Source organism: Scyliorhinus canicula, chromosome 4 (assembly GCF_902713615.1).
Source record: "Scyliorhinus canicula chromosome 4, sScyCan1.1, whole genome shotgun sequence".
In the NCBI taxonomy this organism is placed as follows: Eukaryota; Metazoa; Chordata; class Chondrichthyes; order Carcharhiniformes; family Scyliorhinidae; genus Scyliorhinus; species Scyliorhinus canicula.
In genome coordinates this window covers 176,402,611-176,425,775 of record NC_052149.1, presented here as the reverse complement: position 1 = coordinate 176,425,775, position 23,165 = coordinate 176,402,611, and the positions used below count along the sequence as shown (strand labels likewise).

The 23,165-nt window shown below is 48.1% G+C and overlaps 1 protein-coding gene across 8 annotated transcripts in view; it reads right to left on the bottom strand.

The window, feature by feature from the left end:
- Positions 1 to 23,165, bottom strand: part of LOC119965187 (complexin-2) — a 352,423-nt gene that overhangs the window by 4,261 nt on the left and 324,997 nt on the right. The gene's annotated exons all lie outside the window — the stretch shown is intronic.

The following is a 23,165-nucleotide window of genomic DNA, read 5'->3' as shown; positions in this document are numbered from 1 at the left end:
TATTTGCAATAAAATACCAGAAAGATGTCTTCCTATTGCACCTGAAAATGTGTCTGTAATTTGACATTAGCCCCTGAGCAAACGCGATTATTTGTATATGAGACAATATAATCTGTGGGCATGGCCAGTTTATGGGAAGAGATACGCTCAGGTGAAGGAGTCAATAGATGGCTGAAAAGGTGGAGGAGTTTTCAGTGTATTATTGTTATGTGCACAACTCACGCACCAAAACTCGACAATCCTTTTGACGACATAATTGGTTTGAGGTTGGATTAAGCATGACTTTGGGAGCAAAAACAAAGGAAATTCAAGGCGAACATATTTGTTAAGATAATGATTCACAATTGTGATGTGTCATCACAATTTGCTCATTAGTTTGCCAAAGTGGAATCTTCAATCTAACTGCTTCAGTTTCCTGGAATTATTTCAAACTAAAGTAGTTGTAGAGACAACTACAGGAAGCTGTGCCGAAAGAAAGAATAAATGTTAACTTCAGCACAGTCAAAAGGTATTTTCATCCACCTTTGTAATGCAAATCCATTACATTTGTCCATGGGGTCCATAAACATTCCCAGATATTCCAATCAGGATCAGAAACTCTTGGCATGATTCAACGACCGTGTTGCACCCAGCGTGGAGCCGCCACAATGAGTGAATGCGGGAGAGACCCAAATTGAGCTCCACACAACGGGCCGATCGTGAGTCACCCGACTTGCTGCGCCCGGCATGATCTGGATCATGCCCTCGTTGGAGGTGATCCAGATAATGATATTGAAATGAGCCATTAGGCTCATTAAATACCAGGATGCCATATTCACCTGGTGCCTGGAGTCAACGGCCACACCTGTGAGACCTTGACTGGGCGCCATTTAGCACTGATTTCCGCAAATGTAGGCCAGGCGTGATGGCATCTTGGCATTGACTCACAGGCCATGTAAGCCTCTGGGTGGTCAGGGACAGGGCAGCACCCTGGCATCTTGTCACTGCCAGCCAGTACCCTGGCAGTGCTACGTGGTCCTCTGACAGTGCCAACCTGGCACTGCCTGGGTAACCATGTGGCACTGCCAGGGTGCCAGGCTGGCAGTGCCAAGGTGCCTATGATCCACGTTGGCACTGCCAAGGTTCAGGATCTGTGGGGGGGGGGGCATGTCATTGAAAGGGTAGGTGGGTGGGGTTTGAGGGCACAAAAAAAGATTGAGGGGGGGAGATCCTGAAAGCGGGGGGGGGGGTTTCCTGAAAAGAGGGGGAACACATGTTGTAGGGTTCTGGACAACCGTTCAAAATGGTGTACCAATCTATGAGGACCGGTCCTGCTGGAGAGATTGGAACCCCACTGTTTAACTGTGGATTCGATGGGAAGAAACTTCCCAAGGCCAAAAAAAACGTAAATGCCGTTGAATAGTTGGGCCAATCTTGGCGCTGTAGCTGCCGAGAAACACCCCATCAAATGGGGCCGAAACTGGACATAGAAATATTCTTGGTTTAGTTTATTGTCACGTGTACCGAGGTACAGTGAAAAGTATTGTTCTGCGTGCAGCTCAACAGATCATTCCGTACATGAAAAGAAAATACTTAATAGGACAAACATAAAATACACAATATAAATATATAGGCACAGGTGAAGCATTTGGAGTGTAGTACGTAGAGAAGATGTGTGAAGGGATCAGATAGGTCCACAAGAGGGTCATTCAGGAGTCTGGAAGCAGCGGGGAAGAATCTGTTAGTGAGTGTTCTCAGACTTTTGTATCTCCTGCCCGATGGAAGGAAGTAGAAGAGTAAGTAAGCCGGGTACGAGGGGTCTTTGATTATGCTGCCCACTTTCCCAAGGCAGCGGGAGGTGCAGACAGAGTCAATGGATGGGAAAATTTGGGTGAATCGCCAACCCTGATCAGACAAAAAAATGCACGTTTGCCTTCCACTTATTATTTTGAGCAATATTCAAATGGAGGATCCTTCACATCTGGTTCAGTGCTGGAGCCGTCACATGGAGAAGCACAAAGAATTCACACAGAATATATGCCCCCTGTATCAGACTGACGTATTCCTGTCAAGTAAAGAGTCCCAAAGCTGATTTGAAAAAGGCCACAGAAAGAGGTCCTAATTAAAGTGGTCCTGAGGATAGGGTAGGTAAGTGAGTAGGGTGATAGATAAATAAGGTGACAAGGTGGCAGGGTGGCATATGGGTCATGGGGAAGTGCGTGAGGTCGGTAGGGTAGTATGTGGGTTGGGTGATAGGTAGGTTACATGCGATGATGGGTGAGGTGGGTGAACTGAATAAGGGGCAGGTGGGTTAGTAGGTTGTGGGGTAGTCAGGTCAGATCAGTAGGGGTTGTCAGGCTGGGATCTAGCCAGGTGTGGTCGGGGGATACTTAGATCGTCTCGGGGGGGAGGCAGAATTGTCAGGGGGAGTTGGCGGTCAAGAAGGGGGGGTCAAGGGGAATAGTTGGGATAGCTTCCAGGGTACGTTTGGTCTTCAACTATTCGTAGACTGGAAGATCTGGACCATTATGTTGTCACACTTATATCTATTTCACAGTTAAGTAATGACCTTTTTGTTCAGTTGTCTGGGCATTCCAATTTTCTGCATTTCGCACAGAGATGGATTAGACTGTACCTATCTGTATGAACAGGTAATCGTGAATTAATGTGCGTGTGAGTGAGCAATTGAATTGAGCCTGTGAGAGCATAGTTTGGAACTAAAATAAATTCTTCAATTGGCACAAGTTGTACCTAAAAGGTTAAGAGATGAGGCTAAATCCAGTTCTGTGTTAATGTGTTAAAAGCACTCAATTAGGTTTGCCAATGGGCAACTTTATTCACAGGTCTCGGGGCATACTATGACATCTGTAAGGAACACGCAGGTGATAAGAGAGGAAACGTATTAATTAAATTTAAAGGAATGGAAATCACTAAAGAAAAGACTTCTGAACTCATTGACAATCTCTCCCAAGGCTGGCGATGCTGGGGGATTAAGAAAGAACAGACATAATTACAACAAAGAAAGTCTGTCTCATGTTGTCTGCGGCCACAGCTGATCAGCTCAGCCACTTTAGAAGTCATCTCAGAGGTTAGAGGTTGATTCCCTTCTTGCAAAGCTCTGCATCTGACTCTGTTAACCCAGACACCAATTACACTTTCCCATAGAGTGTGCCAGGTATGTGTGCATATACGATTGGTATCACCTTGGTGAATGGAGCATATCAGATTACATTGGCTTATGCATTGGCCCCATTATCTTTTATTTTATTCAGCATCTGTAGAGCCTAGCATTCAGCATGTCTTCACAACTTTAATGCCATGTTGCCTTCTGTTGTGGGATCGTTTTCCATTTGAGCACAAAGCTCTTGGTTGCACCTCCATGCAGTACTGAGAGTTCTACACAGTTGGAGGAGCTGTTTTTCAGATATATTAAACATCAAGGCTCCATCTGCCCTCTCAGGGGATCAAATAGATCCCGAAGCACTATTTTGAATCCATGGAGTACTGATCAATACTAACCTCTTAATCAACATCACAAAAATGGATTACCTTGCCATTATCACATTGTTATCTGTTAGCCTTGCTGTGTGCAAATTGTTATTACATTTTCTATATTAAAATTGTGACTGCACTCCAAAGATACTTCATTATTTGTAAAGTATTTTGGGATGGCCTGCATTCATGAAAGGTGCAATACAAATGCAAATCTTTGTTTTGGCGTTGTAACATATTTTGAAAGATAAGAGTCTCCTCAGGCATTAAACATCTACCAAAGCGGGATTTGATCACTACTTTCAGCAGTGAATTAGTATGGAACATCTCTCATGCAATACAACCCATTTGATAACACTTCTGGGCTCTCCTCTTCCTCTCCCCAACTCAAGTGAAAGAATTACCAATGGGATGGTTGTACTAGTGCTGTAGAAGAAAACAAAACCATCACTGCATAGAGCCATGAGAACGTTAGTGCCTGCTCTACCCTCACCTCCAACAAAAGTGCAACGAACTTATGGATTTTTGGTCACTACAATTGACATCATGGGCTGGATTCTACGCCGGCGGCATGCTCCATTTTGCCGGCAGTCCAGGGGTTTCCCGACGGTGTGGGGCTGCCCCACAATAGGAAACCCCATTGACCGGCTGGCGTAACGGAGCATCCCGCCGGCGGGGTGAAGCAGAAATGCGGCGAGACAGAACATCCCGCCGCATGGACTTTACTGCATCTCTCCTTCACTTTGCTCACCAAGCCAAACTTTCACTAGGTACGGCTTTCACCCTGAAACCTACATCATTTTCTCTTCTATCTCCTTATAGCCTTTCTAAGCTAACCTTGTCCATGAAATCCCACTTCTTCACCACTTGTCTCTTGACTATCATTCCCAGTAAACTAATTTGCTTTCCTGACATTGTAAATGGCCCCTCTCCTTGGGTATTTTCTTCTTCTCTCAGCTTCTCCATTTTGTCTGGGATTGTCACAATGTTGGTTGACCCTGCTCCATCTCTTCTCCATCACCCATGCTATGTCAAACCCCCACTGTATTTAAGGCACTTGTCACTGCATCTTTCTATCTGGTCCTAGATATTCCTCTTCTCCATCTTCCTGGCTGTCCAATATTCTTCACTCTCCACACCACATGATGGTCTTTCACTCTTCATCAAAAATATGACCATTCCATTTCAATTTGTGCTCAGCTACTTTCTTCCCTGCTTTAAACAATCTTCGCAACTGCCTGATTGACTGGTTCCTGATCGTGTCCTCTCTCAACACTCTAATACCCATCTTATTAGTATCCAGTCATAGGTCCTCTCTTCTTTATGTTGCCCAAATTTTTGAATTTTATAACAAGGCTATTCTCACAACTGTGTTTAGATTCTTCCTTTCAGTTTCAGTCATACCTTTCTCCTTTTCTGTCAAATAATACTCCACTGCACTTTTTTAAATTACTCCAAACAGAGATAATCCATTGCTTAATTTCCAAGAGGTCCCTCTCCGCGGATACTGTCCCCAACCAGGGTGACACGGTAGCGCAGTGGTTAGCATGGTTGCTTTACAGTGCCAGGGACCCGGGTTTGATTCCCGGCTTGGGTAACTGTCTGTGCGAAGTCTGAACATTCTCCCCGTGTCTGCGTAGGTTTCCTCCGGATGCTCCGGTTTCCTCCCTCAAAAGTCCCAAAAGACTTGCTTGTTAGGTAAATTGAACATTCTGAATTTTCCCTCAGTGTACCCGAACAGGTGCCAGAGTGTGGGGAATTTCACAATAACTTCATTGCAAGTAAGCCTACTTGTGACACTAATAAAGATTATTATTAAATCCACCATCCTTGCCACTTTCCTCAAAAGCTCAATCTTAACCCTTAATCCTTGCAAACTGGTGTCCTTCTCCAATCTCTCTTTTCGCTCTAAATTTGCTGAATGCATTCTTGCTTCCCAAATCCACACCTTTGTGTTCGAGTTTCTCCAATCACGCCTCTGTCCCTGTCACAGCACCTAATCAATTAGAGAAAATTAGCATTTCTGGACAATTGCCAGTAAATCCTTACATGGGAACTTCCACGATGGAGTACCTGGTTTACCCATTGGATGTCCAGGAGAGAATATTTCCATCTTTGTTATTTCTCTCTTAACACAAATAATTTGAATGTATTGAAATACAAGGTATTGCATTTATTTAGTTACTTAGACATACATAGTCCCTAGAAGGGGAATTGTATTTTAGTGTTCATCTTTCTATTGGGACGTTACCACCACATTCGTGAGGTTCTGTAATGGTCTGTTGATACCCAAGCCTTTGGGCAGCTAGACCGACACCAGCCACAGCTGCTCAGTGATGACCCCTTTCTAATCAAACTTTTCCTCCCTCCACTGCCCCCGCCATGACCCCTCCACCCCCACCCCCCAACTCCGCACCCGGCCCCGATCGACCCTCCCTCTGATCGATCCCCTCCTTCCCCCTCACTGGTCACCTACTTAAATGCCCCACTTCCTACAACTTTTTAAGTAACCTGCTCCCTGTGAATCAGGTTGGTAAAGGTTTCCCCCACTGTATACAACTAATATTTAAGAAACAAGCAAAAGGCAAGAAAATGTATCTGTGCTAGATTGAGAGAATACTTAAACCAGTTAAACAGATTGGCGTACTTCTCTAAATTCATCAAACATGCCAGATATGTTCCAAAAATTCTTCAGGATATCTATCATCGCCATTACTCCAGTTATTGAAAATCTGAGATAACATTGTTTTTGAATGAAATCCACAATGGCAGAATTTTATAGCAATGGTTTTTGAAAAAAAACCTGACATTATGAAAATAAATATATTTATTTTATTACCGGACAGTACTGGAGAAAATAACATTCCATATTTTCCCGCTTGATCTGATTGACATTATTCAATTCTGTCTTTTTTTTCTCATATATACCCTATTATTTAAGTTCCTTATTTCCATCCAAGCCTGGGATGCTATTTTCAAACATAGCATTGAGTTTGGTAACTGATTTACATATTCTCGAAATGAGTCCTAGTAACATATGCGCTGTCAGATGCAGAATGAAGCTTCTCCCCTTGACCAACTAAAATGATACTCACTGAGGTGGAAGATGAAAGAATTCTCAGGAGGGAATACTGACTGCATCTCTAACCAGCAGGAAATTATAAGCATGGAGCAAGATCACAATTTTGGCTTGCATTTGCTCGGTGATCGTAACTGTGATCATCCATGAGCAGCAGGTCAAGCCTTATTGAAAATCAGCACTGGTGGTCCCCTGTGTCAAATCTGATCCAAAGTAGAATAAATCCATTAACTATGCTATTTCATGCATTTTAGTTCTTTCATCTTAACAGAAGTACTGACCCTGGTACGTTCATGCCATGATTGTGAAGATCTTCCGGAGTACATGAGATAGGCCCATATGTGTGTATTTTAAATATAAAATAGCAAATAATAATTAACATGATTTGCTTAGTGTTACACATTAGAATTAAACCTTTCAGTTTAGTATTTTATGTTTTTGTTGACAACTTGTTTTGCGCCACCATAAAGTTCTTAGTTTCTGAAATAAACAATTGAATTAGGTGACCTAAGTTTGGTCTGTGCCCTTCAATAATATTCCAGTTTTGTTGTCTATCGAGAGAGTTTTGCTATTGCTAAATCCAGGGTGTGAAAGAAGAGAGAGAGAGAGACACTCTATCACCACTTTATTGTGAACACTTGTATGCCAAAGAGTGACCTGATTATGACCCTATTCCTGCCCAAAATCTGATTAAATGGAGAAAACCATGGGCTGGATTCTCCGCCCTCCATGCCACTTTTCTTCCTCAACCCGTCGGCGGGATTCTCCGTTACACCGGCCAGACAATGGGGTTCCCATTGTGGGGCAGCTCCACGCTGTCGGGAAGCTCCCGGGTGCCTGCAAAACGGAGAATCCCGCCGGCAGAGAATCCCACCACATGAGTTTCAGCCCTGTTACCTGTCAAGTAAGTCAGCTTAAAACCGCTTCATTCTTTGAAATGATTCACAATTCATCAATGCTTTTCTCTGTTTCAAATTGTTAAATCTGAGTGGATGCATTGTGACCCGGAGACTTTTTATTGAAATGATTACTTTAAAAAGTGACTGCACCAGAATTAATCAAGCTGCAGGTGGTGAAATGAGAGTAAGGTTGAACATCCACCATTAAGGTTTTTAATGGAAGAATTGTACTTGCAAGGTACAAATATCATGAATGTTCTCCAAGCAGCCCCATGATGCCCATTATTTGATTCACTAAATTTCATAATCAGTACTAAACTGCATTGAACACTGTAATTGGTGGGAACCTTAAGTAGCTGTCTGGGCACCCACTGAGATGAGTTGAGAGGTCAACTAGTCTTTGAAACTCAAGGTTCTATCCCAGCTCATTCTGTCCATTGGCAGTCAGTGTACAGCAGCCCAACTTGTGGTCCTTAGAAGTAAAAAACTAATTTAGAATTGTTGTAACCCGCACAAGACCGACAGGGTTGGGGCGACTGGTGAGGGGTAAGCAGCCACACCACATGAAACACCCGGCTTCCTCAAAATAAACGGCCGTAGAGTGGCTGGGTCCATGGACGCACATGTGCTCAGCGATGGCCTGCAGCGTTCGCACCGTAAAACATGCTGCCGGCCATGTATGGACCCGACCTGCCAGATAATGCCCCCTGACCACCCTCTCGCCACTCCTCGCTAGTCCCCCCAACCCTCGTGGAGCCCCCCCCCCCCCCCCCCCCCCCCAGGCTAGCAGCAAGGCTCCCGGCCAACTGTGTCGCCGCTGGGCACAGTCCGCAGCCGCCAAAGTTGGGTTCCCGACCGCTGAGACCACATGTCAACCGCGCGGTCGGGAATTTGACCCAACAAGGGTGGAGCATCGGCGGAGGGCTTTCAGGTGACACGCTGAGGCCGTTCCAATGGCATGAGGCATGCAATGCGATGACGCCGATTCAGAGGGGGCGGAGCATACGAAACCTGCATCAAACAGGCGGCGCCCACAATTTCGCCGTCAAAAGGGATTCTCTGCACGATCGGCAATTACGAAATCGCCGTTGGGGAATGGAGAATCCCGGCCATAGCTTTTTTTCATCTCTGACTAGATTCGAATGGGCCTAGGAGAAACATTAATCAATGCTCCTCTAGCCCCACAAACATTCCACACTCACACCTGAAGCCTGATGCTGAAGTCGCTACCTGCTCAATGAGCTGCTCCTAAAACTAACAGGAATTAAATAAGGAACAACTGAAAATGGTCCGGGCCTCCAGCCACTTCCAGTAGACAGGTGACAGCCCCGCTCCGTCCGCCTCCTTTCCAATGAAAGCAGTCATGGAAACATCAGCTCTCATTGAGGGTAAAATATTCTGGGCCTCTGGAATTCACAACACAACTGAAGATACATTTCCTGTGTTACAGCTTTTTCTTGAATTTTATGATATTAAAAACTTTCAGCTTTGATACAAATTGTAAATCAGAACTCTTTCACTGAAGGGTCTATTGTTGAACTTTAGGTTGTATTCTTTCAAGAGATGTGATGTCACTGGCAAGGCCAGCATTTATTGCCAGCCCCCTTGAACAGCTTTAAAATATGTGACATCGGAAAACCAAGACACTGTTAGGTAAGGAGGGATAAGACTTTGGGTGAGATTTCCGCGCCCCTCCTCCCGCTGCATTTTTTTCCAGCAATGAAGGTGATTCACCAGTGGCCACTAGTGGGATCTTCCGGTCCTCTTATCATAGAATTTACAGTGCAGAAGGAGGCCATTCGGCCCATCGAGTCCGCACCGGCCCTTGGAAAGAGCACCCTACCCAAGGTCAACACCTCCACCCCATCCCCATAACCCAGCAACCCCACCCAACACTAAGGGCAATTTTGGACACTAAGGGCAATTTATCATGGCCAATCCACCTAACCTGCACGTCTTTGGACTGTGGGAGAAAACCGGAACACCCAGAGGAAACCCACGCACACACGGAGAGGATGTGCAGACTCCACACAGACAGTGACCCAAGCCGGAATCGAACCTGGGACCCTGGAGCTGTGAAGAGATTGTGCTATCCACAATGCTACCGTGCTGTCCTGCTGAAGTCTGCACTGTGTTGTGTGGCTCTCCCATGCAGCTGCTAGGGAATCCGCGGTGGGAAGTTCGCCTTCGGCCGGACTGTAAGATTCCACCAGTGAGAAGGGCCGGAAAATCCCGCCCTTTGACTCAGTAATGATGAAAGAACAGCAATCTATTCCCAAGTCAAGTTAGAGTGTGCTTTGAAGGGGTCATTGAAGGTGGTGGTGTTTCCATGTATTTTCTGCCCTTGGGGTCCTTCTGGTTAGTAGAGGGTTTGGGAAGTGCTTTTATAGCATTGGTGCAAAGCTGTAGTGCAACTTGTGAATGGTGCACACTGCAGCCACGGTGTGTGGGTGATGATGGAAGAGGCTAGTTATGGTGATGGATGGCATGCATGTCAAGTGGACTGCTTTGTGGTAACCTATATTTTCTCTGATGCACCTGCTGTGATGTGCTTAAAAAATATTGGGGTGGTGCAGTGGTTAGCACTGGGACTACGGTGCTGAGGACCCGGGTTCGAATCCCGGCCCTGGGTCATTGTCCGTATGGAGTTTGCACATTCTCCCTGTGTCTGCGTGGGTTTCACCCCCACAACCCAAAGATGTGTAGGTTAGGTTTATTGGCCACGCTAAATTGCCCCTTAATTGGAAAAAAACATTTGGGTCTTCTAAATTAAAAAATATATATATTGGGGAACAGAACACCCAGGGCTGATTTTTATCACGGAGGCTACAAATCCTGATACTGGGGCTGAAAGTAGGAGGTGACAACACTTCAGTCAAAAACAAGACCTGGGGAGTTAAATTCCAGGTGATAGCCAATTAAGTAGTCACTGCCAGGACCATGGTCCCTATTAAGCATGATGGTCCAACCCAAAAAGTCTGATGGTTGAATCTGAAGCCCAGCAGCCCAGAAACCATCAGCGGGCAATTCTGAGGCTACAGTTGCAGGATTGGACTGCATCAATGATGCCCCTTGAAGAGGGGAAAGTGAGGTTGATGAATTTGGTGTCCAGATTGGCAGGCCTTTGGAATGGGGTGGGAGGGTGTGGGGCAGTGGAAAGTCACTGATGTCAGTCATCGTCATTAAAATGGCGATGGCCATTACTGCAGGTGGACCCCCTCCATGGACCAAACAAAGTCGAGCCCACTGGGAGGACATCAGATTTCACAGAACAGCCTTCCAACACAGCAGCAGGCACCTCAGCAGCTGGCAAAATTCCCAAGGAGACATGGGGAAAACCTTAATTGACCAGTGAAGTTGTTCAGTTGGGCTCCCACTTTCCTGATGTGGGCCCATTGTGGCAGAATCTAGAATGAGGCAGTAGAGTTGCAGTATAAGGGGTCTTCCATTTAAGATGGAAATGAGGAAGACGTTTGCCTCTCAGAGAATCAATAATCTTTGTAATTCTCTGCTATATAGAGCCTCAAGTTTGGGTCCTTGAATACATTCACGGCTGATCTACAGAGGAGTCAATTGTTATGTGGGGCAGGAAGAAAAGTGGAGCTGAGGCCACAAGTAGATTCGGCACGATCTTATTGAAAAGCAGAGCAGACTCGCTGGGACCGAGTGGCCTATTCCTTCCTATTTCTTCTGTTCTTATGACATTCCCACTGACTCCCATCCACCTTCCAGGTGTTTGTGTGCTATTTTGCCAGCCTTCCCATCTCCCAACCAATCATCAAGGGACTGGTAAAATTCTAGCCCCAGTTGTTTAATAAAACAGTATTTAAGAATAAGAAAAATATCCAAAGTTTCTGGAAGTACTGTACGTATTCACTTATATATAATTGAAATCAAAACACTTGGACTTGATATGTCTCCAACTTCCTAGATCCTAAGCTTTGATATCCCCCGAACCTCTCCAATTCTTAACTCTCCTTTTCGTACCTCCTTAAAACCTACTTCTTTGGCCAAACATTTGGTTACCTGACCTAATGTTGGGTGTGATTCTCCGGTAAGATTTCTAAGTGTGGTAGTGAGCGGGAACTGCGCCAGCTTCCCGCCACTCGGCTCAGGCAGGTGGGCAACACTATTTAATGTTAATTGGTCCACTTAACAAGGCCCCACAGTCTTCTCACCGCAAATGAAGGTCGCCAGCCGATTTGCCAGCACCAGACTCGCCAGCCCAGGCCCCCCCCCCCCCCCCCCCCCCCCCCCCCCCGGCTAACAAGGTCGAGCAGCACTTAAGTTGCACTTGCTCAGCCAACTCCAGCCAGCTCGTAACAGTGGCACCCAGGAGACGGCCCCAAGATTCGGACAATGCGGACCTGGGGAGGCTCCTAGATGCAGTGGAGGCCAGGAGAGATGTCCTGTTCCCCTGAGGTCTTGGAGGGTGAGCCACAGGGTAGCCAGTACTGCCTGGAACAAGGTGGCGGCGACTGTAAGCTCTGGGGGCGTGACGAGATGGTGGGAAGCCTCCAGTTCCGAAAAAAAGTCAGTGACCAACAACAGGCAGCACGAGTGACTAGACACCAACGCCACCCTCCCCCCCACCTTGCGAGATCTTTCCACCCCCACATGAGCATCCACCCTCCCTCCTGCAACTCTCCATGCAGCCCCCAACCCTCCCTTCAGCCCCCCTGCCTTCAGCCCCTCCTTCACACACCCCTCCCACCACTGTGAACCACATGTGTGGCTAACGATGCCCTATTTGTGTCTCCTCAGAAAAAGCTCTTCCACAACCGTCGGGAGAGGGCCCAGATAGGTGGAAGCCTGCTGAACATAAGCATCCTCACATCCTTGGAGGAGCATGCTTTGGGGGTGACTGGGGTGCCAAAGGGCAGGGCAGTACCCACGCGGAGGTTGGCGGAAATCACAGAGGCGAGGATCAACCGGGCCCCACCCGGTGCTAACTGGGAGGAGGGGACGTTGGGTGCCAACTTGGATACATCCCATGGAGTGGCGATGTTGGTCATCAGCTCCCCTGAGTTCCACCCCTCTGATAAGGCTGTGTCTGAAAGTCAGCACATGGGACAAGGCGGCATGGCTGTGTATGTGCCGCCGACAAGTGAACCGGTGCCCTCCAGCCCCAGAAGACGCTCTACAGGGGCATCGAAAGCCATGGGACATGATGAGCAGCTGGCTACATCCACCACTGATGTGCACTTTGGGGCACCAGTGTCCACCTAGTCGTAGTGGGAAAGCTAGGAATACCAAGCACTGAGGACACTGGGGGGAGCGAGTAAAGGATGCCGGTAGGGGAGGGGAGGTGGGAATGTCGGCACCATCATGAGAGTGGGGAATTGTAATACACATTAAACACCCTTGGGCTCAACTGGTATGAAGCCTCTGAAACCTTTACCCGCAATGCGGGCCGACCTCCCAACCCTTGGCCCATCTCTCCAGGCATTCCCCCTTTCCCGGCCACACCGTGTGCAGGTGATGGGTGTGAGCGAGCACCCAGCGGACAGGTAGGGGTCGGATTATGACATAGATTGGGGAGCACTGGCGCTCAGCCCTCTGCGCGTTATCATCACATCCCTGTCCTCGACAGTGACGCACTGACGCAGTCTCAGCACCCTGGAGTGATGTGACACAGACTCTGGGTGTTTGGATGTTGGCTGCTGCGTGTGTGGTGTTGCCTCCAGCAGTTTTCAGGCATGGTGTCCAGGCATCACAGTCTGATTGGGATGCTAGGCAATGACTCCTACATGCTATATGGCCCCCCCACCCCCACCCCTGCAGTGCCTCCTCCCCCAACCTCCAATGGCGGCCTTCCACTGCGGAGGCTCCCCCATTCTCAGCTGGGATTCCCCCCACAACCCCCAACTGAGGGTCCCCAGTTCCTCGCAGAGCACTGGATTGGCAAGCCCAGTAACACCGGGCTCTTTGCCTGTGAGCAAAGATGGCTACTCACCTCCTCGGTTCCCGACAGAAGCCAATCCGCCAGGTTCACATTTTTCAAAAGGCATACTAATCGCCGCTTGCGTGACCACTTGCTGGGGAGGCTGAAGAATCCCGGGTGGCCGTTGGATATGGGGTAGTTCTCGTTAATTGAATGGAAATTGGGCTTATGAGATGATAATCGGTTTCTTGCCACGCCAAGGTGAGATCCCAATTTCGCCTATGGGGGGCGGGCTGGTTGCATTGCAAACTGTTTGGCGTCTGGCGCGGTTCTTGTTTCAGTCTCTCCCGCTATTCACTAACCTAATTTCTCTCGAGCGAAAGCGTAGCGAGGTCAGAGAATCGCGTCTGTTGTCTTTTGTGTATTGATGTCTAATTTTGTCTGATAACACTCCTGTAAAGCACTTTGGGACATTTTTATTCCATGAGGTGTGCGATGTAGATGGAAAGTTATTATTGATGTGACTGGTCAGCATGTGGGGCTCTAGCTGCAACAGGAAAAAAGGCTCAAAACATTTGTCAGCTGATTAAATAGAAGTCAAGACTGCTTTATTTAATTGGGTCATGTATTTCTGTTTGTTATAGCCCGTAACAGCTACACCTGTGATCTCTGCGCACATTTCCTCAGTACATTTACCTGAGTGATGTATTTCTGCCCTCGAATGGACATGGGTATGAGGGATGAAGAACTGTCTAATTGTTTGACGATGGTACTCGGCATACCTTTCCGTTCTTCAGCCAGCCAGGTGGTAGGGGATGTTAGGCCTACCTCTGCGCCATGTTAGTTCAGGGCCGTGCAGAAATTAATTTTTTTTTTCCCATCAGGAAAGCACCCTCAGTGCACTTTCCCCCTTTTACATGTTCTGTCAGGTGCTTGTCACTGCAGACCTGCTGATTTATTCTCTGTAATGCGAGGTCCCAACTGTTTAATAGAGTATAAATGCAGTGATTCAGCTCTTCACATTTATTCACATCAGAAGGCTTTCGACAAGGTCTCACATAACAGATTGCTAAGTAAAGTTAAAACGCATGGGATTGTGAGTGGTGTCTTGAGATGGGTAGAGAGCTGGTTAGCAGACAGGAAGCAAAACGTCGGAATAAATGGGTCTTTTTCCGATTGGCAAACAGTGACAGGGAACTGTGCAAGGACCCCAACTGTTCACATTATACATCAAAAATTTGGACGGGAGAACTATATTGGGCGCGATTCTCCGGCCTCGTTACGTTCTCGCTCAAGCGAAAGAAGGCCAGTGAATCACGGGAGAAGCAGAAAACGAGAACCGTGCCAGGTGGTCTGTTCCCGTAGGTGAAATCGGGATCTCGCTGTAGCATGGTGAGAAACCAATTATGACCACATTTTCCCATTTCCATACAATTAATGAGAGCCACCCAATATCCAGTGGCTTCCCGTCATTCCGCAGCCACCCCAGCAAGTGGTCACGCTGGCGCTGAACAGTACTCCTTTTGAAAAAGTGAACCTGGCGGAAGGGCTTCTGTGGGGAGCCGAGGAGGTGAGTAGCCATCTTTTCTCACAGGCAAAGAGCCTGGGGTGCTGGACGTGCCACCGCAATGCTCGACTGGAGGGGTGGGGAACCTCAGCTGGGGGGGTGGGTGGGGGACCCTCTGCAGGGATGGCCGCCATGGGAGGGTGGGTGGGGACACTGGGGGGGGGGGGGGGGGGCAACTGGGGGGGCAACAACATACGACATCACCATGCCAATCTCTGGATTGTGTGTACCTGTTGCTGGGGCAACTCTTGTCCCCACCTGTCAGCCTCACTGAACATCCATAACCCTCACCGACTACCGAAGTCTCTGGCCATGTGGGTGAAGGCTGTCGCTAACAGGGAATTGGGAATTGTGGTTAAGTGAGCACTTCACACAACCCAAGTGGATCCCCGTGGGTGGGCGGGCCATGTAGGACACATTGCCCAGCATCCCAATCACACCTTGATGCATGGACACTGTGCTTAAACACTGCAGAAGGCAACGCCACATATGCAGCAGCCAATATCCAAACAGCCAGAGGATGGGGGACAGCTTCTGGGAAATGTCCACAGCCAGAGCATGGGTGGGTGCCGTAGGGAGTGGGAGATGCCTAGGGAGATGGGCCAAGGGTTCGAAGGTCAGCTCTCATTGCCGAAGAAGGTGACAGAGGCCTTGTACAAGTTGTGTAGAAAGGTGTTTATTGTGTTTGACAATTCCCCAGCCACCAAATGGTGCTGCCCCATCCCCACTCCCTTCACCCCACCGCTGACTACCCCCCCCCCCCCCACCGACCCCCTCCCATAGTGCCCTCAGTGATCCTCGATGTACTTTGCCCTCGTAGCTCTACCACTACGCCTAGGACGTACATCTGAGGCGGAGGCAGCATGCTGCTTATCTAGTCCCATGGCCTTTGAGGCCCCTGCCGGACATCCTCTGGGGGCTCTAGGGCCGGAGGGTCCCGGCTCTGTTGTCAGCAGCACATGCACAGTTGTGCCACCGTGGCCAGTGTGCTGGCTGTGACGTGGCCTCATCAAAGGAGTGGAACTCGGGGGAGCTGGTGGACACCGTGGCCACTCCATGGGACAGGTCTGGGTTCGCACCCAGCATCACCTCCTCCCTCTCGGTGCTCATAGGGCCCGGGGGTTCACCTTGGGATGGAGGGGCAGCTGGTTCGAGCCCCTGCATCATCTGGCTCTGCCAGCCTTGGCGGCTCCACAATGCCTGCACCGTCATGTTAATGTCCTCAGCGATGCTCCTCATTGATTGGGCCATGCTGTGCAACACCTAGGCAATGCTCACCTGCGTCTGAAACAAGATCCGCAGCCCTTTGGCTATGCCCATCTGAGAGACATGTCTCGCAGAACCTCATCAAGGTCAGACTGGTACTGGGTAGACATCCCCCAGCGAGGCGGACATTCTGTCTAGAATCTCAGCCATGGCCGTCACCGACTGCGCAGCGCCTTGGACACTTACACTAATGGTGCCAACTTCATGCAGCGGGCTTTCCACTGCGGCCGCCACACTAGCAGTTGAGATTACCCAATTTTTTTTTTCAAATAAGGGGCTGTTATACCATCAATTCATAAGGTGGCGGCCCCCATGAGTTGCACGTGTTGGGCTGGGGCGAAGATGGCGACCAAGATGGCCAGCCCCACCGGTCGCACGTGTCGGTCGGTGCCGGAGCCAGCGGCCAAAATGGCAGCCCCGACGAGTCGCACCTGTCGGCCGGTGTTAGAGATGCCGGGCGGCCCCCATGAGTCGCACGAGGCTGATGATGCGTCTGAAGGGGGCGTTCCGGGCAGGCACGCAGCCACATTGCGGGATCTGTGGGCCTGCGAGTCCATGGGTCAGGCCTGGTGAGTTTTCGATTTCTGGGCCTTAGATCGGCCCAGACAGACTCCAGCTAAGTGTCCCTTTTTCCCACAGTCGCTGCACGTCGCTGTGTGGGCTGGCTCACCCGAGCATGGAGGAGTCGCAGCTTGAGGGTATCCGTGGGAGGCTTTGTGGAGGAGTTGAGGTAGGCCTCGAAGCAGCGAAGCCAATGTTCGAAGATCTCTTTGGGCTCTGACGCGCGCGCATCGAGTTTGAGCTTATCTAGCTTTAGAGGGGCTTCCATGTTGCTGTCGATGGTTAATAAATTGTTGTACCATCAATTCACTGTGAGACCGTGAGAGTGAGTGAACATTAGGGTTTATTAACCATGAACTCGCCTGCCAGAGTTGGCTGTACAAATGAGTGCCACCCACAGGTGGCCGGTCTATATATGGCCCCGGTGAGGGCGGAGCCAGAGCCCACCGGGGTTCCAGTACAGTACCTGGAAGTAGCTCGTAACACCACTTCCAGGTGATAGGTCGCAATAGGTCACATCATTATACAGGCAGCTCATGCATTAGGTGAATACATACACCACAGCGGTAATTTAGCATGGCCAATTCACCTACCCTGCACATCTTTGGGTTGTGTGGGTGAGACCCAGGCAGATACAGGGAGAATGTACAAACGTCACACAGACAGTGACCTGGGGTCAGGATCGAACCTGGGTCCTTGGCACCATGAGACAACAGTGCTAACAATTGCGCCACCGTGCCGCACTGGCTGTGAGGAGGATGCAGAGATGCTTCAGCGGGATTTGGACAGGCTTAGTGAGTGGACATATGCAAGGCAGATGCAGTATAATGTGGATAAGTGTGAGGTTGTCCGACAGTAGCAAAATAAGGAAAGCAGATTATTCTTTGAATGGATGTAAATTGAGAGAGGTAGATACACAGCGATACCTTGGTGTCTTTATGCATCAGCCACTGAAAGTAAGCGTGTAGGTACAGCAGGTGGCAAAGAAGGCAAATGTATGTTGGCCTTCATAGCGAGAGGATTTGAGTATATGAATAGAGATGTTTTACTGCAATTGTATAGGGCATTGGTGAGGCCACACCTGGAGTATTGTGCGCAGTTTGGTGTCCTTATCTGAGGAAAGCTGTTCTTGCTATGGAGGGAGTGCAACAAAGATTTACCAGGCTGATTCCGGGGGATGGTGGGACTGTCACATGAGGAGAGACTAAATCAGTTAGAATTACATTAATTGGAGTTTAGAAGAATGAGAGAGGCTCTCATAGAAACTTAGAAAATACTAACAGGATTAAATAGGGTAGTTCAGAAAGAACGTTCCCGATGGAGGGGGAGTCCAGAACTAGGGGTCATAGTTTGAGGATAAAGGTGACTTTAGGATTGAGGTGAGGAGAAATTTCTTCATCCAGAGAGTGTTGAATCTGTGAAATTTGCTACCGACGAAAGTAGTTGAGGCCAAAACAGTGTGTAATTTCAAGAAGGAGTTCGATATAGCTCTTGGGGTTAAAAGGAACAATAGGTATGGGGGTAAGGCGTGATCAGGTTGAACTTGATGATCAGCCATGATCATAATGAATGGCGGAGCAGGCTCGAAGGGCCGAATGGTCTCCTCCTGCTTCTATTTTCCATGTATGTTTCTGAGTATTCTTCAGTCCCCTCTACGTTGGGCCACATTCACTGAATTGAGAAGGGGAATGCTGAGCATTTCCTGGTGGCTTGTCTCATGCAATACAAAATCAGTTTTCTTTGTTCCCTGTGTCAGCCTAAGTGAGGCGCAGAGGTTGCAGATATGCATCGGTGCCTGTCAGTGTATTGGGAGACGCATCTAAATGCCTGAACAATTCAGCAAACATTCCCTTTTCGGGCAGTGCAGGGTGACAATTCTGAGGAGTTTAATATTTTTCTTCAGTAAGTCTGTTAAGAAGCTTTAATGTCGAAAATAATACCAGCTTAGCAAAGGTAAGCTCTCGCTCAGAAGGAATGTGAACAGTTGTCATAGCAGCCCCAAATTTACAGCATGGAAAATTGATTTCAATCATTTTGCCCACCCATCCACTCAAATTGTGATGAAACACAAAGGGGAGCTATTGCATAGCACATGCCTTTCTGCCTGGGGTACTGCAAAGTTCCCACCATATATTCAAATCATGTTGCTGAGTTTGCCTGATAATGTTATTTTCAGAAATATAGCCAGGGATAGAAAAGTATTCTAAATTTAAATACTGCCTGCACTTTAGCTTCATTTTTGAGATTCATCCAGCAGTACATATTACCTGCTTTTAAGTTCACTTTCATTAGCTTGTTCTTGACTACTTTTATGGTTCATATTTCTTTTCACTTTTTCAGATCCTTGCCTAAATATCGATGGCATATCCATCCAAATCCTAGTTACCCACAGCTGGAGTTTGTCAGGTCCCACCAGGAAACAGCTGGGACACAGGACACCATTTCCAAGATTTCATGATCAATTTTGTAAGGGGTGGAACTTTCATCCATCTTTTAGAGGGCAGAGAGTGCGGAGGGGGGGGGGGGGGGCCTGGGTGAAGCACAGGCGGGGGGGGGGACCTTATGCCAGAAGCTTCACACCTCCAGGGCAGTCAGGACTTGCTGCTGAATAAGGTGAGGCAGGGGGATCTGCAGAAAAACACAACACTTCTTTTTCAAATTAAAGATCAGCCCTTCCACATGGGCTGGGAGGTGGGCATGGAAACATTGCATGGTGGCAAGAAGGAGTTGTCCAACATCCTCTCCTATAGCAGCCAGGGGCCAGTGTCATGTGAGAGTACATTTAAGAAATTGGTGTTTATCAAATAGCTGTGGTGGATATACCTTTACGAAATGGGTATTTATCAAATAGCTGCAGTGATGTCAGAGTGTGGGTGGAGCTGGGCTGTCTGTTTTTACTTTTGTTTTTGAGCTGGCAGTTACAGTGTGTGTTTGGTTTAGTTTTCAGAGTTGGAGCTGCATCCAGCCAAACAAGGGGCGGGATTCTCCGACACCTCGCTGGGCCGGAGAATCGGCAGGGGGGCTGCGTGAATCCCGCCCCGCCGCCGGCTGCCGGATTCTCCGGCACCGGTTGTTCGACGGGGGCAGTAATGGCGCCGTGCTGGTCGGGGGGGGATCTCGCCCACGATTGGGGCCCATCGATCCGTGGGTGGACCTTTGCCGTGGGGGGCACTCTTTCCCTCCGCGCCGGCTGGTGTAACGGTCGTCCATGGCCGGCGCAGAGAAGAACCTCCCTGCGCTGGGATGATGCCAGCACACTCTGGCGCTCCCGCGCATGCGTCAACTTGTGCCGGCCGGCGGAGGCCCAACTTGTGCCTGGTGCAGCACCAACCCCGCCGGCCCCGGCCTAGCCTCTGAAGGTATGGAGGATTCCGCACCTTCCGGACGGCCCGACGCCGGAGTGGTTCACGCCGCTCCTCGGCGCCGGTACGGCCCACCCCGCAGGGAAGGGGAGAATCCCGTCCAATTTTGATCTCTCTCTGCATGAAAGGAATGTCTTCAGATCACTTGCTAATTTACAAGTGATAACTGCTCTCAGAAGAGAATTTAAATCTCCTATCTTTGTTAAAGAGGGTACTTGTTTTATGGATGTTGCTAGGAAACCTGCGGCAGTTTTCGAGTAGCAATCGATTGAGATGATTTGTAACATTTTGATATAATTGTGATTCTTTCAAAATGGATCACTGCACCTGACCAATCCTTGCAAAAGAGCTGAAGTTTAAGGTACCAATGGGAATTTGGCTGCGAAAATTCCCTCAAATATCGACAATTACACTTCACTTTTAGCAAATATGTTTGCAGGAAATTGAGCCAGGCTGGAACTGAATACCAGGCAAGATAATTAGAGGTTTCTCTGGACTGTAGGTTCATGGCATTTACAATGTAAATTTAAGTTTACAGCAAGCTCTTGGTCTTTGAACAATCTGTAATAACACTGAATAGATTATTCCATCTGTGCAAATTTTAACAAAATGAGGCTGGAAGTGTTTAATATCTCCTATGGATTTGGTTGGTATGTTCCTGGCCTGACAGGCAGGAGTCTCAGAACATGGGCGGGATTTTCCATTGGCTGACACTGAATTCGTGAAACATGATTGGGCAGAGAATAGGTTCTGACACCAAAATTGCGGCGGGTGCGGATTTGACGCCAAATCGCAATTCTCCGTCATCTCGACAACAGCGTCAATGTGGTCCAAAATGCCCATGCAGTCAACACCATTTGCATGTCATTAGCGGACCCGACCCGGTATTCTCCGGGGCCTCTGCGATTCTCCGCCTCCGAATAGAAAGATACTTCCTTGCGCTTTTTCTGAGTGGTGTCATGGCATTTTTACATCCACCTTCATGGACAGATGCGGCCTTGGTTTAACATCTCAAATAAAAATTGCAGCATCCCGTTCAGTGAACAATGTGGTATCTATTGTGCATTCATGTATTTCTAGTGTTTCCTCATTCACAGTCTTGCAATAGAACAGGGAAACGTTAAGAGACCGATCACATAACGTCATTGGCCATTTGCATGGAAATTTGCAGCCTATAGTGTTGACATCTTGCTAATAAAGCTCTTCATTTGTTTGAATGTCTGAGATCTGTTATCCTTAATCCACCACATAACAACTGGCGACAAGTTGGAAGCGTTTGTCGGCACCCAAAAAGAAAAATAAATAATTAAGGTTGTTGAAAGCTGGTGACCGAGGGGAGCCCAGCCACCAGGCGAACTGAAAAATCATTGCGGAATCCGAAGATCAAATGACTTTGGAAAGAAGCTCACCGTGTGCTCTGCCTCAAACATCCCATAGCATTACCAGGGGCACTGAGAGAAGCAAGCACCCTGCAACAACAAATTTAGAGCTGGGGTGTTCTAAAACACAAAAGGCAAACAGGCTGAGCTCAGGTTTGCCTGGATTTCGAAGGAAAAAGGAAGCAAGGTCGTGCTAAATAACTGGCACATCGTGCACATACAGGTCCTTCCATAATCAAAAATGGCAGGAGGTTTTGGTGCTGTGGTACCGTTTGATGAGAATACAGAGTGATGGAGCTCATATACAAGGACAGCACGGTAGCCTAGTGGTTAGCACAGTTGCCTCACAGTTCCAGGGTCCCAGGTTTCAATTTCCGGCTTGGGTCACTGTCTGTGCAGAGTCTGCACGTTATCCCCGTGACTGCGTGGGTTTCCTCCTCCCATAGTCCAAAGATGTGCAGGTTAGGTGGATTGGCCATGATAACTTGCCCTTTGTGTCCAAAAAGGTTCGGTGGGGTTATTGGGTTACGGGGATAGGGTTGAGGCATGGGCTTCAGTAGGGCGCTCTGTCCAAGAGCCGATGCAGACTCGATGGGTCGCTCGGCCTCCTTCTGCACTGTAAATTCTATGATTCCATACAAGGAGATTCAACTATTTGGCCCAAGAGAACAAAATGGCAACAGATATAAAAGTCCCAACTTGCCTGAGTATAATGGAGGGGAAAACACTTAAGCTCCTTAGGAGTCTAGTACAGTTGGAAAAGTCAGGAACGAAAAACTACGGTGAAATATTGGAAACTTTGCAGGGCCACTATTTACCAAAACCGTTAGTCATCGCAAAAAGGTTGGTTTCAGAACCAGGAAGAAGGTGTATCAATTGCAGTTTGTAGCTACCCTGAAATGACTGGCTAAACATTTCAAATTTGGAAATGAATTAAACAATACCATCAGAGATAGATTAGTCTGTGGTTTAAGGAGCTATTCAAAACCTTAAGAAGCTATTCAAAACGGTTGTTAACTGAAAACAACCTGACCTTAAAGAAAGCTTTGGAAGTTGTTGTATCCACGGAATTAGCAGCCAAAGAAGCTCAACAAATGAGTTTGAGCACAAGAATTCATAAGAAGTCGGCCAAAACTCTAACAAAGACAGAGACTCGCATTAATAATAATAATCTTTGTTCATGTCACAAGTAGGCTTACATTAACACTGTAAATAAGTTACTGTGAAAATCCACTAGTCGCCACACTTCAGCGCCAGTTTGGGTATACTGAGGGAGAATTCAGAATGTCCAATTTACCTCACAAGCAGGTCTTTCAGGACTTGTGGGAGGAAACCGGAGCACCCGGAGGAAACCCAAGCAGACACAGGGAGAACATACAGACTCCGAAGAGACAGTGACCCAAGCCGGGAATTGAACCCAGGTTCCAGGAGCTGGGAAGTAACACTGCTAACCACTGTGTTACAGGTGTGCAAAAACCAGGCACTCAACAGCAGATTGTTGGTGCAAAGACATCATATGCAGAAATTGTGGCAGAAAGGGCCACATTGTACCCGCTTGTTGGAAAAAGAAACACACTTCAGGCAAAAGTGTCCACCAGGGCAACACGGTAGCATGGTGGTTAGCATAAATGCTTCACAGCTCCAGGGTCCCAGGTTCAATTCCCGGCTGGGTCACTGTCTGTGCGGAGTCTGCACGT